This window comes from Passer montanus, unplaced genomic scaffold, assembly GCF_014805655.1.
Source record: "Passer montanus isolate IOZ18808 unplaced genomic scaffold, ASM1480565v1 scaffold4, whole genome shotgun sequence".
In the NCBI taxonomy this organism is placed as follows: Eukaryota; Metazoa; Chordata; class Aves; order Passeriformes; family Passeridae; genus Passer; species Passer montanus.
This window is the reverse complement of record NW_024368818.1, coordinates 16,982,871-16,999,833: the sequence shown is the minus strand read 5'-3', so window position 1 is coordinate 16,999,833 and position 16,963 is coordinate 16,982,871. Positions and strand designations below refer to the sequence as shown.

The 16,963-nt window shown below is 37.4% G+C and overlaps 1 pseudogene; it reads right to left on the bottom strand.

The window, feature by feature from the left end:
* Positions 1-1,691: 1,691 nt before the first annotated feature.
* Positions 1,692-2,650, bottom strand: LOC120506718 (annotated as a pseudogene).
* Between the last annotated feature and the right edge of the window lie 14,313 nt (positions 2,651-16,963).

Sequence of the window (16,963 nt, the reverse complement as noted above, 5' to 3'; positions counted from 1 at the left end):
TCTGATCCCTTTACTTCAGACTGTCTTTAGACACGGGTTTGGAAATACCTGAAGAGAAATGAGCTCACTGGGGAAATTATCAGCTTCAAAAAACCAAACACCCCTACCAATCACCCCTCAGTAAAACAGTTCAGACAAACTCATTTCTTACAGGACACTTTCTTTCCAGGATGTTGCCAGCTGGAAGAACTATCGCTGTGTGACTGTTCTAACCTTGGGCCACGCTGGCAGGGCTTGCAGCAGAGCAGAGCAGTGTGCTGCTGTGACACGAGCATTGTGGTTCCCACCTGCTTCCCTCGAGGGACTTCTGCGTCTCTCTTGGTTCAGCACCACAGCAGTCCACCACAGTGGACATTACAGGAACTTTAATTTTACAGTACAACGTACTGTGCCTCCAAATGCTGTGGTTATGGGATTAATGACTCTCCCTTATGCTCTGCAGTCTGAACCCATAGTTTACAAGTGCTAATAATCATATCATTTCATGTCACACAGACATCCTCTTATGTCTCCTATTAACACCTAGTTCATTCTCTAAAATATATTAAGGTACCAATTAAAACCATTATGTTCACTCTTTATCTAATAATATTAAACAGTGATTTTTTTTAAAGCATTTTATGAACTGATTACTCTGATGTTCCAAAAACTGAGACAACTACACTTGAAGAATAAGTGAATCACTCTGTTTGTTAATTTTATAGGTGGGACTGAAACTCTCACCCCAGTAATTTATAAGCTGAGAACTTTAGAACAAATTTATCAAACACATTATTTGATAAAACATGATTGGACTTGTTAAACATATTTCACCAGCCTCATGTGAAACTTTATAGTAACATAAAATTTTAAAAGAAAACAAACTTAGAAGCAACTCATAGCAATATCACTCATAGCAATATTGCTCGAAACAATAGAAAATCATGACAATAAAGGCAATTCTATGATCAGAATGGTCAACTCAACAAGAATGAGATTTTCTACAGGTAGTTCTATGTACCTACATCACCTTACATTGTAATCACCTTCTTGGAGATCCATTTTCAAGAAAACCAAACAAATAAGCATAACATATATTTCAAACAAAAGTATCAATTTATAAATAAGTATTTAACATTGTTACAGACATACTGGAATCCTAACACAAATAAACCTCATTCAGAATGCAATTTGATTATATTAAATGACTGTGTCCTTCCAAATCTTAATTTTCCCTCAGGTTATAATCCAGTTCGCTTTTCCAGTTTAAAAGCACAATCTTTTTCCATGTAACACCAGCTATGACTTGCATAACATGTTTTTAGTCAAATTTCAACTTTCTCAGGTAAAAACATCCTTTACCTGAGAGATGATACTATTGAGATCTAGTCTTAGTCCCCATTTTCTTCAATTCAAACAGGTCATAAAACTCTCAATCTTAAATTGATAGTCAGAAAACACAAAGAAATCTAAAACTGATTTCTTATTTAAGTACATTGTTTACATTCAGTACATTTTTATTCTCACTCTGTATTCTCACTCTGTAAGCAGGAAGGAAGGTGCTGGAGTGGTGCACAAGTAAGGCAAAAATGCACATTATTTCAGATGCACTGAAATGTTAAGGAGGACTAGTCAAAAATCTCTGGACGATGAAAGTTATCATTTACAAAAAAGACAGTGAAGCACACATATAAATCTTGATTTCATATCTCTTACTGGAGACTCTTTCTCAGAAGCCTAGAGCTTGGAGGCTTATCTTCCAAATGGCACTTTAAATGCAGGCAAAGGTTTCTAAATGCCAATTTCAGTTTTGAATTGACTATGATCAGGATAATTGAGTGCATGGAAGGATATGCCCCAGCTACAACTAATGATACTGCAACTTTCACGACATCTTTACTTTGAGATGTAGAGAGTATCAACAGAATTTGAGCTACAAAACTGGAAAGATACAGGATTAAGAAAGAAATAATGGATTTAATAGCATTTGGGTGACATCTATTGTATTTAGATGAACATCCCTGAAAGTATCTGCATAACATTGCTTTGTCTTTCTGTGTTTCCACAGAGAAGTAATTAACAGAGCTGAGATCACCACGGAGAGTACTAGAGGGAAAAAGCAACCTACAAAGTACAGAAGCAGCAAGTAGAGAGATTATCTGTCCCAGTCCATGATGTGAGCTGTGCTATTTTCTCTGCAGTTCCCTGTTGAGCTGCATAGGTAAATTTTGGGTGTAATCCATAGTAAAGGAAGAGAAGTCATAGAAGAGATCACCAGCAATCCAAGAAGAAGCCACGGGACCATCCCAGCTATTCTGCACTTGATTTGCAGCAGCAGCCAGTGGGTGATATTGATTATTTTTACACAGTACAGTACATAGAACCAAGTAAAGAACCACAAGCTGCTATGGTTTATAAAGCACCAAAGTCCTTGTGCATGAAGTCAACTTAAAAATGTCAGCAGAGACTATGGATGTGCATCAGGACCATCACCTGCTAGATAAATTTTGATGTGCTCAGAAAAAAATCAGGATCATATCAGCAGAAGATATTTTTTGCTTTTGATCCAATTAATTAGATTAACAATTGTAATAAATCCATTTCCAATAAATCCAACAGCAACTTCAATAGCTACAATGCTTATGGCAACAATAAGAAGTGGTGGCAACATCTTGTTGCTTTGGTCATTTCTGCCTGATTAGCCTGTGTAGCTGTGCAGGAAGTTGAGCAGTTCTGACAGTATCTGACTAGTCCCAGGTCCTGCCTGCTCACCTTATATCTAGGAACAAAACGACATCTGGAAATGGTAGCGGATCTGGAAATGATCATGAGAAATTATTGATGTTCTTCCTGAATGTGCAAATCCAAGAAAGACTTAATAATTAATCTAATCTATTTTATGCATCTAACCTTTTAGATGCATAAGATTTGCCTATGCTTTTCCTTAGAGATGTGGGATAGCCAGCTGCATTAACCTACCCATCTAGTGTCAATTGTTTATACTCTTGTCTAGTGTGACAGAAAGCTCAGTGGCTCTCTGGTTACAACAATACCTGACTGTGAGGGACATGCAACATGAAACCCAACAGAGGCACCAGTACATCTCAGCAAAGGCATCTTATATTGTAACTAGTATCTTTCAGGCTGCATTGAAGGTTTATGAATTATAACTTTACCAATTAGTTGCAACCACTTTAACAAGGAGAAAATTATACACCCTCCAGCCCTATTCTAGAGGAGCACTTCAGATAACAAAGCTGTGTTTATCCAAGGATTATTTCTGCATTTAGCTGACCACTTCTTTCTTATATGTAGTCACATATATGGGATCAAAAGATGACAGTAGCTCATGTGCAGAGGACAGGCTAGTCAATTAGAGCAGTCCACCTAACAGAACTCTGTTAAAAACCCCATCCTCTGCAGCTGGTTCACTTTCTCAGCTTCTGTCTCACCAGCATGCCACACAGTTTGATACTGAATTTAGACCTGTTCTACTTTATAGACTGAAAATTGTCATCCATCTTCATCCATCTCTTTGTCTGATGCTGTCATGAGCACAGTCCAGAACAGTGGTGGGCCTCACTGATCTGCATCCTGCATTAGTCCTTATTTATAAACAAATATGTCTGGTTTAGAGAACAGTGTGTCCTCACCTTCTCAATCCCAGACTCATGAATCCAAATCATGAATACAATATTGGAAAATTTATATTGTTGATATATTATTTCTTGAAATAGAGAAATACTAAATACAATGATGAGTGTGGCAACAGGGTGAGAAGAAGCTGACATCATTAGGCCACTGGAAAAATCTGAAAGTTCATTTGGCAGTAAAATATTTACTCATTTTTTGGGAAAGTTGATATATATTTCTGGAGTCCATTTCTCAACAGAGTAAAACCTTTCACAGTAATGATAGACTGAGTTTCTAATCTGTACATGGTAAAAATTGTCAACTGGATTTACTTCCTATCAATACTTTCATGCTTCAACTTTTTATTGAATTTCTAAGACAATAAGTTAGTAGTTATTCATTAACCTGTTAAAATTAAAAGCTAGATTTAAAATCTTCATAGTTTTTGTCTCTGTCAATCAAAGTTTCATTAAACTTAGATTTCACTTTAAGTCCTTTTAATGTCAAAAACTAAGAGTTTTTTTCTCAAAAAAAGGAACATACTTTTGTCATCACAACATTGCAAATTGTAAAAAAATACTTGAGATATATTTACAAAATATTGTATATAAGTTTCAGATTTAAAAAGCCTAAAAGAATAAAACAAACAAACACATTTAAACTAAGAAAACACTAATATGTTTAGTCTTTTAAACATTCTTTACCAGAAGTATTGAAGAATGGAAAAGACACATCCTACTGAGGAAAAAAAATAACAAAGTCTAGCTCAATGACTACTGTTTATTTTAATGCTTTATGCCTATGGCTTCCTGGATACAGAATATGCATTACATATAGTACTATATTAGTCAGTTAGTTCAAAAATGTAGTTTTTAAGTTACTCAAGGGAACATGAAAGTAACACTTTATTTTTACGTAATGTGAAAACAGCACTGCAATTATGAAGTGGGAGAATCTAAGCCAGAAATACATTCTAGAAAAGTGCATGACTGAAGCAAATTCTCAGAGGTTCAACAGTTACAAAATTCTGTTCTATCTTCGTATCAAAAACTAAAATTTGAAAGACAACCATATCTGAGCTTTACCTGCTGATTTGATTTTCCTGTATGTGAGACCCAAAGTGGGAGCAATTTACTGAGAACGAAGTAACATTCCTACAGAAGAACATTCCACCATGGTGAACTCCCACCAGCTCCTTCAGAAAGTAGCTGCCACTCAAGCTATGCACCCCGGTGGTATTTAACCCTCATCTCAGGTGAAGGAAAGAGCCTGTTACTCAGTGCTCTGTCAGGATCCTCAGTCTAATGTGCTCTGCTCTCAGGAAAGGCTACTAAATTTTGTCTTGCTTTGTGCCTCAGTAACTCAGGAGCTCCACAATAAACTGCTGTGATCTCCAGGGGTTCTCCAGAGGATGAGTTCACTCGTGGATGCTGGTGACACACACAGCCAGGCACTGAGATACAAAAGGCTGGGTTGTGTGTCTCTGCAACTTGAGCACACCCGACGTTGGTCCAGCCTGGAAATTATCATCATCTCATCCCCTGGTAGGCAGATCCTTGAAAGTGCTCATTCCCCTTACTGCTCTTTCCTGACCTCACAGATAGGGTTGCCACATTTATGCTCATTAGCTGACCTCCTTTAGGGCTACAGAGTTAATCATCATCGTCAGGCCAGATTTATCTGGCAGAGGAGACACAAGGGACCCTAAAATATATCAGACTTCCTTGAACTTATCCTCTGAGAGAGCACTTGAGTGAATTAATTAAAGCAATTGAGTCACAAAGTAAAGCAGACCATAATTTCTTTAAAATAATCACAGTACAATGTTAACATGAGCAAATTATAAATACTAGAGAAAATTGTCTGAATTTATACAACAATTCCCCTTGAAACATAAATCTCACTTAATGAGAACAGAGAAGACCCAGAGAAGACAGGTTCAGCTCACAGATAGCACCTTTCCTCCTTTGATTCATGCATTGCAATTAACAACAGTAATAAATATGCTTCACACAATCCATATAAGGGTTTTAATTGTTGAAGTAGTAGAGAATTTTTTGCAGCAGACCAAGCAGTTTCCAAGTCTTGTGAAGCTCATATCTTGTGAGCCTGTTCAGCTCATATGAGATCCACAATTCACCAGTTAGTGGTATCTGGTTAATATGTTGGTATTTTACTGTGAGCAAGAAGTGCATGAATACGGTATTGACAGATTTATTTCTATATTGTTCAGAAAAATGCATGCCTTGGAAATGTTGCTAATGAATCATCCAACTATGGTCACAGTTTCACAATTTTTAGTGAAAAGTAATTGTCTGTGGCTTCATTGAGGATAGAAGAAATTGCAACATGTCCAATATGACTGGCTTTTTCTACTCTTAAATTTGTTTCCACTATTTTTTGAAGAGCTTTAATTTTGGTGTGATGTGACAGATACTCAGACTGACACTGCCCTTCGGTATCCTCATTCAGCTTTCATGCTGCAGTGCATCATTTGGGGCTATCATCAACACCAATCAAAATGCAGATCAAATTTAAAAATTTAAGGCTTTATAATGTGATAGCTTCAGCACATTCAGAAAAGAAAGAACCAAAACTCAGCATGTTAGAGATGCGCAGGTTTCAGAGGGACCATATAGCACCTTTCAGTGTCTAAAGTCACTAAAGAAAGTTGAACAGAGACTTTTGACGAGGATGTGGAGTGATAGGACAAGGGGTAATAGCTTTTAATAAAAATAGGGTTGATAGAGTTTAGATATTAGGAAGAAATTCTTTCCTGTGATGGTGATGAGGCACTGGAACAAGTCCAGAGAAACTGGGATGTCCCCATCCCTGCATGTGCTCAGGGTCAGGATAGATAGAGCTTTGAGCAACCTGATCTACTGGAAGGTGTCCATGCCCATGGAAGTGGGGGTTAGAACTAGGTGGTCTTTAAAGTCTCTCTCAACTCAAATAATTCTATAATTCCGTGATAACTCAGTGATGGGATCCTATAGTCTTCCTCCCGTCTCCTATCTAAAAGCAAAAGAATACCCAGATGTAATCCTGGAATTTAATTTTGAGATTACATCAAGAGAGAAAAAATCATACAAGAATTTCAACTTTTTACTTAGATCCTAATAATACTATGATTTCGTTCAGCATGTGTTGACCATTTGCTGATGACTAGTGTGTAATTCTACAAAAACTGAATCTACCGGATTCACAAAAGAAACCAAGAAGGAACATTACCTTGATCACGAGGATTCCATTTCCTGGTGAAAAGAGACAAGGGCATGAGAATAATTTGTTATTGTTTGCTCATCCCGTGTGATAGAAAAAAAAAGAAAAATGTTTTATTTTGTGTTGGAGGAAGGACACTGCTTTCCAGACAATCACAGTTAATTAAATTCTGGTGGTGTGAGAGGCTACAAGAGCCTCATGACATTTGTTCACCTCTATATCATGAGCTCCTTAGCAAATAAGCTTTTTACAACCTGTAGTAAATTGCACAGAGCATTTATTGTATCGTAAAGTCCATCTCTGATGGAAACCTCTGAGCACCAGCATAAGACAATGAAGTACAACTACTATTAAGGTATTAAGATCCTTACACTGAAATAATTGAGTAAAACAAAACATGGGAGAATACATCTTGTAAAAGATGCACAACCAACCTACAAAAGAAAACTTGCAAAAATTGTATAGGAGAGCCATTAACCTCTGTGTTTAACAAACATGGCCAGAATCAGCATTTTTGGTTCTACTAAGGGCTGATTGCATCTTCAACACTTTTTAAAATGGTTTATCAAGTGTTCCTCACAGGTTTGACAAGGTATAGAAGACTTGTGAACCTCAATAAAATATCCTGTCTGTGAAAAACAGCAATAAGTTATGCTGCTGTTTAACACATTCCAGACTTTATATTGTACAAAGAAGTAATGTTGCAAAATATCTCAAAAATAAGTGTGAAAGAGTGATTATCTATTTTACCATTAATTTGCAAGTTGTCATGCTGCTGTTGTTATTGTACTGGAGATAATGTACTGTTAATTTCAGTACCACAAAATTATTTTTTGTTTCTTTTTAGAATGACAGTCAAAATGGAAACCCCAACAGACTCAAGTAATGGAAAAAGTCCTCTGAAATTCATGCAAGGGGTCAAGAAGATCAAATCATGTAAAACACATGAAATGGAAGATGCAACTTTAATGAGGTAAGAATACACACACAACCCAAAAGCAAGGAGCAGGCAAGTGCAGATTATCAGTTGCTCCTTGCCGTGGTCAAAAGGAGATTAATATAAATGATCATTAATTCAAGACAGTATTTGTAAATATTAGTTTATGGTTTAGGCCACACAAAGTGTGAAATGTTTGTAGACCTCCTCTGATCATGTTTCTTGCTATTAAGGGAATCAATACGTCCAAAGGCATGACGTGCTTTACTGAGCTGGATTTCTCTACAAATCAAACAAGATTAAAGAAAGACTGTGAATTTGGTTTACAGTTAAAATTGCACACTAAAAGTCGAAAAATTATAGAAGTAGCAAGTTTCTGTTTGACAGTATTCTCAACTGATCCAGCTTCTCTACAGATTCAGGAAATTTTCTTTTCTTCTTTCCTCTCCTCAAGGGTTGCTTTATTTCTTTGGCTTAAACAACTCTTGTTGTTGCAATAGGAATTGTTTTTCATATGTCCTTAACTACACCAAAAGGTTAGACAGGCACTCCTGGCTTCTCTTTTACCAAACTATAGATGCAAGTAAAGGTCTCTTATTTTCCATATCCATTACATTTTATGGCCAGTGCATGCCTTTCCACACCACTGGATTTTCCTGTTCACAAAGTTGTCAGGGACTATAGTGAAACTTCACGCAGTGATCCTTGCACTAGACTCAGCACTTACAATTTGCGCTTAGCTTCATCCAAAGAGTAAATATACATTTCTTACACAGGTGACAGACTTGTATATTGGAGCATATTTTTGAGCCATGTTCCTTTATCTTGTGTTACATTTCAAAAATCCTGCCATCACCAGCAGTTGTCCATTTCGTGACCCCAGTTTGGAAATAGCATTCTTAAAACTATGTCTATTTATTACAGTCTTTGTAGCATACACCTTGTCTTAAGATTGCTTATAAACTACCAGCACCTAAAGATAAGCACAATCCTCATAGTGGATTTTTCTTATGGGTTAGGCTACTTTACTTAATCACAGTTTGTGTAGATAAAGCACATGAAACAGAACCCATATTTTAATTTTCACTACCACTTCACTATCTATTTATTCTTGAAAAATGAAAAAAGCACTAGGAAGTGATAAAAATTACAAAATTTAAAATAAGTTAAGTATAAAGTGCTAAAAATTACTTTAATCTTCTTACAGTGCTGTGGTGGACTGAAGAAAGGGGACATATTGATGAATTAAATTTCTTTCTAAAATGTAAATAAGCCCTGCCTCATGACAATACTTTTTAACGTTCAGGTGTATTAGTTTCATGTAAACTGCTTCATATATCATTTTACGTTTAAAAGAAATGGTCTTTGACATTCTTTTAGGAATGCTATTGTAGTCTTTGTAAATTATAATTGAAATTGAGAAAATATAAATCTATGTTTCCTGTTGCAATGAATCTATCACATAGAAGCACTCAGTGAAAAATGTTATGTGATGATATCATTAAAGAATTTAACATCAGGATGCTGCATAGACAACAGCAAATAAATATTTTTTTCATTAAAAAATAAGTGCTTACTTTTGCCAAAGCTGTAACTTTATTGTATATGTGCCTTTTAGTATGTATAAGTACTAAGAGCATAAGACTTTTTGAAGGCCATCACCACTTCAGCACCACTGGCAAACAGCTCCACACTTACTAATGCTGGGTTCACTTGTGTTTATATAGTCAATGTGCCATTTTGACAGCCAGCTGCAATTCAAATCCCTTTTTCAATACTCTGCACCACCTGTGATGAAAATTTAAATTAATCCTGATTTTTGTGGCTTACTAACACTGAATCCAGCAGAGAGAGAATGTTTTCTGTTTGGAAAAATTTACATTGGAGCTCCTCTTCATAAGCAGTATGAAGAAAGCAAAAGTGTGTATCCTGATAATATCTTTTTTTTTATACACACCAGCTCAGTTACAGTCTTTGTACAATGCTGAGGCTGGGTTCACCCAGGTTTTTGGTTTGGATTCCCAAACATAAAGAAAACAAAAAATAAACTCCAGTTCAGTCACTTATTTTGCAGTAAGCAGATGCCACATTGCTGGGAGGATTTGCTTGGGTAGCACAGTACAATGAAACCCAAAACAACTGTGTCCAGATATTATGTCTCAGTGTCCTATCAGCTTTTTAACTTCACAATAATGAAATGTTACTTGGTGTGATTGCTAGAGCTAGGAGTGAATGATGAATGAATCAGAAAGCTGACAAACCCTTGAGAAAGTGCTCAACACAATGACACATCTGCTTACTCTATCCAAAGAGCAAAAAGTTACATTCTTCTCAAGTGAGAAAGATGGAGACAAATGATGGTCTCTTCCTAGGACTGACTTGGAATATATTCAAAATCACAAAAATCTTGTGCATTTTTTCCCTATGTTTTATGTTAAAATACAAAAACCACAAGATCAATTTATCCAGTCAGAAATTAATTTCTGCATATGGACTTTTCCTGGGGCAGTAGTAGTCATGCTTCCATAAAGCGAAGTACTAACTAAAGTCTTCAGCAAGGGGGAGTAGACAGCTGTGGAGGCTGTAATTTGTGGGTGCATTAAAAACTCATATGAAAATCAATAGGGTGGATAATTTATTGTCTCTTCCAGTACACGAAATAGGTAACATCAGATGAAAGAGGAGTTAAAAGCAAACAAAATAAAGTGGTTTTCCACATAACACAGAGAGATGGTGTGGAACTCCTTGTCATAAGATATATCTGCAAGAAAAGTCTGCATGGATTCAAAGGATGAACAGACAAGCACATAAGAATGAAATCAATTGGGTGTTACTTAAACACATAAAAACCATTTCTGGTTCACATAATTCCTGTAAAAGTTTAATGTCTGGGAGAGTAATAGAAGCAAGGAGAATTTATATTTGCCCAGTTTTTGCAACCTTCCCTCAGCTCTCTGCTCGTTATCAAGGAGAGGTAATTGCAAAGGCAGAATTTTGGTCCCAAACAATGTGACTGAAATAATGCTACTGACTTATCCTGACTCATGATATCTTTTAGTAAATAATGATAAATCATGGTTTCAGTTACGTCAAACTAAAAAATATAGCCCCAGTGTCACATCTATAATTACAGATATATTTATCTGTGAGGAAGGGAGAACTTCTGTGAGAAGGGACAGTTACCCTGCAAGATAGGGTGGAAGAGTGGATTAATGAGAAGCTAATGAAGTTCAACAAGTATAAGCTCCTGCACCTGGCAAAACATAATCCAGGAATGCAGCTAGGCTGGGATGTATACCTGGCTTGGGGAGAAGCTCTGTGGAAAGGGACCAGGAGCTTCTGAGGAATATATGTGAATAGGGTACTGCTACAGCAAAGAAAGCCAACAGGATCCTGGGTTGCATCAAAGAGTGCCTTAGCAGCAGAGATAAAGAAACCATTGCACCACTCTGCTCAGTGTTTTCCAGAGCACACCTGGAAATTAATCTTTATCCCCTCTATTAAAAAAAAGTTAACAGGATGGAGAGGGTCCAGAGAAGAGACAAAATGATTATCCAAGGACTGAAAAGTCTACCATGTAAGGAAAGGCTGAGAGAACTGCTTGGTTCAGTCATGAGAAAACAAGACTTAGGGGAGACCTTGTCACCATGATCCCGTATTTAAAGATTGGCTATAAAGAAGATTTCCTTTTAAAAGGAATGCCATGAAAAAGATGATAGGTAAAAGTTACTCCTGGGGAGATTCTGGTTTACAGTACAGGAACATTTTCCACAGTGAGAAAAATCAACCATTGGAATAATGGTATCAGGTGTATTCCCAAATGTTGGACACTTTGAAGTTTTAATTGAACGGAGTGCTGGTCCATACTGTCTAGACTTGTGGTTTTACTTTTGCCAAGGAAGGTTGGACCAGATAATCCTTCATGTCCCCTTCCAACCTGGCATTCTATGATTCTCTGATGGATTCTATTTAGATTAGGAAATGAACATGACCTGAATCCCAGAAAACAGTTTAATCCCATTGTGCCAAGGGCTGTAAATACATGCACACCAGTAAGAGCAATTTTATCCCACGTAGCATACGGACAAAATTAGTCCCAACTACAATTTTATTGGCTTCAGAATGGCTTCCCAAATGAAACAAATCTGTTCATTCAGAAAGATTCACACTGCTGTTTCAACTCATTGCTCTTCATATCCAGCAATAAAACAGAAGCTCAAATTCTGATTCAGTTGTATGACCAGTGCAGTAAAATACAGTGGAATTATTCTTCTTAGTTTACAGTGTAGTAAACAGAATAAAGTTCATTTCAGAAATGTCAATTAGTTATTCAATTCAAACCCAATTATTGTTTTTATTACAGAACACCTCATTCTTGTTTTAGATGCTATTTCCAAGAGTGTTCAACTATTTTGCATTTAGTTCTACTATGCACATCTGTCTAAATCCACAACTTTCACTGGGAAAGAAAAAGCTTAAAAAACTCTCCAGCATCTTTGTTGCAGATTTTATTTTCCCAGATTTCAACTTTAAAAATTATTATTATTTGGGATTAGAAAAAAAGTCTGAATACCCCAAAAATATTGACAGATTTTTTCAAATTTGTAATATCAAAACCTGTAATTAGTTTTCATGGCTGGACAACTCTGATTGTTGAGATGGTCTCAGTGCACATAGATTACAATCAATAATTTATTAATAAAAAAATAGAGTAAGAGCACAATTCAGTGCTCAGATACATATGAGACTGTGCAATGTCTCCCCATGGCAGAGAATGATTTATCCTGCTTCTATCAGATGATGCTGGTTTGCTTATGCCAGAGCTAGTGCTCAGCTAGTCCCCCATCATGGGGACTTTTTCACTGAACTGACAGAAAATTTACACTCTGAAACAAGTATGTGAATTCTGCAAAGTTAGCAAATTAAATCAGCTCAGTGCAAACACTGAGATGAGCACCAGAGGCAGCTCCTATGTGGTGCAGCTGGGAGCAGGGTCTGGGAGAAGAGAGGGCAAAACTGAGCTGCTCTTTACATCCACAGCACATGGACACACATATGGACACAACTGTACCATGCAAATATGCAACAGCACACTTCTGGCAGGCTGCAACATAATTCTCATAGTGTTTCATAAACAACTTCAGGCACCAATTAACTATTTTGTCTTAAGGTCCCCTGGGCCCCAGACAAGACAGATACTCTGTGCTGTAGATCCAGCCAATCTGCTCTGTGTGGAGACACCAGGTCATTTTGGTTATTTTGCTGTAGGGCCAAGAATCCATCTGTGTGTACTAAGCAGCTTAGGCCAATGTGTTCACATTCTGGATGGATTAAAAATAACAGTCCCTGTATGGAAGCTTTTCAATGCTGTTTAAAACCTAACCCTCAGCTGTCTGTTATCCCAGATTCATCTTTCATCTATTCTACTTACCTTTATCCCCTATTCAAAGCTGGTTAAATATGGGATTCCAAAATAAAAGCTTATTTATAAATGTTTTAAAACAGTGTTATTTCACCAATTCAGAAGCTTAATATTGGCTTCAATTAACCAAACTTATATTAGAAGTTACAGAAATGCAGTTTCTCCCCTTCTTTCTGTCACTCTTAGACAGGCAGTGATTTAAGGGGTAATTTTCAGTGTGTATTTGAGAGACAGAGTTTTGAATCAAGTAAAAATTTATGGACTGAGAGCTTCCAGAGTTGTTTTGTGAGACACTGAAAGCATTTCTGATGTAAGCTATAGATACAGCAATTCCAGAGGTTTGTTTGCAGCCCAGACAGCCAGTACATTATATTTATTTCCCTCCCATCTCCACTCCCCTTCTGCACCTTTATTATGGATATGGTTCCATCACATCTCTTTCATTCAGGAAAAGCTTGGGTCTGTCTGACTTTTATAGTTGGAATTGCTTATCAAGTCACAGCAGCTACATGCTCCTCTTCAACTCCACTCCCTTTTCTGGATGAGCCAGAAGGTCAATTTGATGACTAAGGACAGTAAAACTCAGTTTGTCATTCTGCTGTGCTTCACCAGGCTGGCTTATTTTTAAGTCTCTCTTCCTGTGGTGGAAAGTTCTTGTGCTCATATTTCATTGTCTGCCAAGGGAACATCCATCCTCTTATCTGATATCACCTTGCCCCCTGGTGACATATTCTCATTCTTCTCCCCATCTAGGTCCTGCAGGTCTGACTTCATTTTCTGCAGCATTTCCAGTCATTTGTTTGGGTTTTATTTCAGTTTGCTTTGGGTTTAGAACATACCCTTTTTTTTTTACTTATTCTGTCTCTGTGATATCTAGTTGAGTCAGGATCATTTTGGCTCCAGTCTGCAAGAAGAGCCCAAGTTTCTGTGCTGCTGTCAACCACAACTATTTATATATTAATTCATACAGGCAGGAGTTCAGCCATGGAGTTTAGTTATTACAGAAATCAGAAGTGGCTTTGCCTTTATCAGCACAGAGAGAGATGGGGAATGATACTTGCCATGTAGGAAATTCATTGGGAAATGGGAGGTATAAAAAGTGTTGGGAAGAAAAGTGCTAATGTGAGTCACTGATAACCTGGAGGCACAGAGGGGAGTGTCACTTGTACATCCTGAAAAGCTTTGTGTGTTGGGCTAGGCTCTGACTGGTTTTCACTGAGTTTATTCAGGTCCTTTCCTTGTAACTTCCATTTAACAGATGGTTATAAAACAAGTAGAGAGATCTCTTGTGTTTGTGGGAAATGCTGTGTCAGGAGCTGGTCACCATTCTTCCCACACAAAGAATTCTGAGTTTACATTAACGTGGGCATTTGAAGGGCTTCCTTCACTCAGGGTTCTGACTCAGCATGTTCCTGCACATTAAGGAGGTGCCTTCTCTTTGCATCTGCTAAATACAATTTCTGAAGGCACTAGTTTCTAGTGAGACCTCTAGAATCCCTTTCATTAGTGTGTGCAATTTATCTATACTACATTATCCCATTATCCCTCAAAAAAAAGAAAATAAAAAGGTTGTATGGGCTCTGAGCAAGCCTTATCTGCCAAAGTTGATGGGAAAACCCAGATGACAGAGAAGCTCATTACCTAAAAATATTTTATCATGATAACTGGTTATGAAGCACCTTAAATCAGAGGCAATGTTATTAAAAGCATTTTGCTGTCTTTATTTAATGTCAACACTACACATGTAGCAATGTGAGATATTTCTTCCAAACTGTCCCATTCAGGTAATGAAATAGTATTTAGTCTTGCTTGACTTGGACTTACTGTTTTCATTCTGTTCTGTAATCAACTTTTAGATCTGCTGTGATACAAAAGTGCTTCATAAGTTGTGGGGCTAGTGGAGTATTACCAGAAATAAATATATACATTAGTATATCTGTCCCACACTAGTGAGGATTCTGCATGATGGACAGCACATCAATTTCCAAATATTGAACATGATGGTGAGCAAGGCATCTCCAGATTTTCAGGAACAAACACTGGATCTTTTTGTGTGACCCAAGAATACCTCCTTGAGCTGTACCAAGATAGTTTTCACTAACACCTACTGTGTTTGGGGAGCTAGTTGGTTGTAGCTTTCTTTTTTTTTCCCTCACAGTCGTCTGGGCAGTCTTCTGTTTTCAGAATCCAATATCCAACTGTATTTTTTCTAAGATAAAAGACACTAATAGGATCCTTGATGAAGATATGCAACAGAAAACAATGTAAGCTGTTGGCAGTTCCTAAATCTCCCTGCTGGTTCACTGCATACCATTATTCTGTGCCATGACATTTACTGCTGCTCATGAGAGATGCTGTATGGGGTTGCCAAAGATGCTATCACAGAACAGCACAATTAGAGAATCTGCATGAATGTGACCAGACGAATAATTTAGCATTTTTCAGTCACCAGACTATAGTTCTTGGAAGAAAACTGTATGGTGGCAAAAACAAAGGAACAATACAAAACAAACAAGCAAAAAAATCCCAGGTGTCTGCCTGGAAGGGAGACAAACATTTTGACAAACACAGGAATTAATACAGAAGTTTTGCAGAATTGTGGCTTAGGCAGATTTGTTTTCCCAAACAGATTCATCCATCCTTAATCAGCAGCCCCAGCTGTCCCTGCTGGGAAAATCTGCATCTCTTTTCCTGCCTGTTGCTGGCTGTGCTGAACTGGCGTTTCTAAAAGTAATTACCCCATAAAGTGTAGTTGAACACTCAGAAATACCAAGAATTGTTAATTCTGTGCCAGCTATGCTGGTTCGCCTAGCTGAAAATACCAGTTGATCTCAGCAAGAGAAGCAAGACTCACAGGGTGACAAGGGAAGCCAGGACTTTTCTAGCAGGAACAGGTCATGCAGCAGCTGACTGGGGAAGGGGTGCCTGGCTGCATATGAAATGCAGATCCAAGACAGTCTCTCAGTCTGCACTTTACAGAAGTGCTACACAAAAGAAAGCAAATTTTGTGTGTGTGTGTCTGAGCATGGACACACCTGCTCCAACTGGAGAAGGGTCTGGAGCATGAGTAATGTGAGGAGTAGCTGAGGGAGCTGGGGGTGTTTAGCCTGGAGAAAAAATAGGCTCAAGCCTTATCACTCTCTAAGCTATGTGAAAGGAGTCTGTAGCCAGGTGGGGGTCAGCCACTTCTTTCAGGTAACAAGCAAGAGAATGAGGAGAAATGGCCCAGTACCAGGGGAGGTTTAGACTGGACATTAGGAAAGAGTTTTCAAGTATTGAAACAGGGTGATTCTATGAAACACAGAACTAAGCTGTTGAAAAATTAATGTTCTTATTTACTGCAAATTATTTCTAGTGGTAATATTCTATTATCTTTTGAAATAATAAGTTGATTTGAAAAACTACAACTTTTATTGTGTTCTACCTGTAGTATAAAAGTAATGATATACTATAGTAAGAAAGTAGTTTACAATGCAGAAATCAAAATTCAGTAGGCAAATACTTCAAATCACATTGCAGCTGAGATATACGATGATGTTGTCTGCTCTTATTTGTATTGTTTAAACATGATCTGCACAGCTACAGTCTCACAGATACATGGACCACATTGTCAAATTTGCATGAGAACAGCAGCTGTCAAACAACAGTAATTACAAGAAAGTACCAGGGTTAAAAGAGACAGCTATGAATTCTCTTTGGCAAAATTACTGAATTCATCAGAATTAGCTTCTACATGACCAAATGGGATAGAATCACATCTACAGCATGAG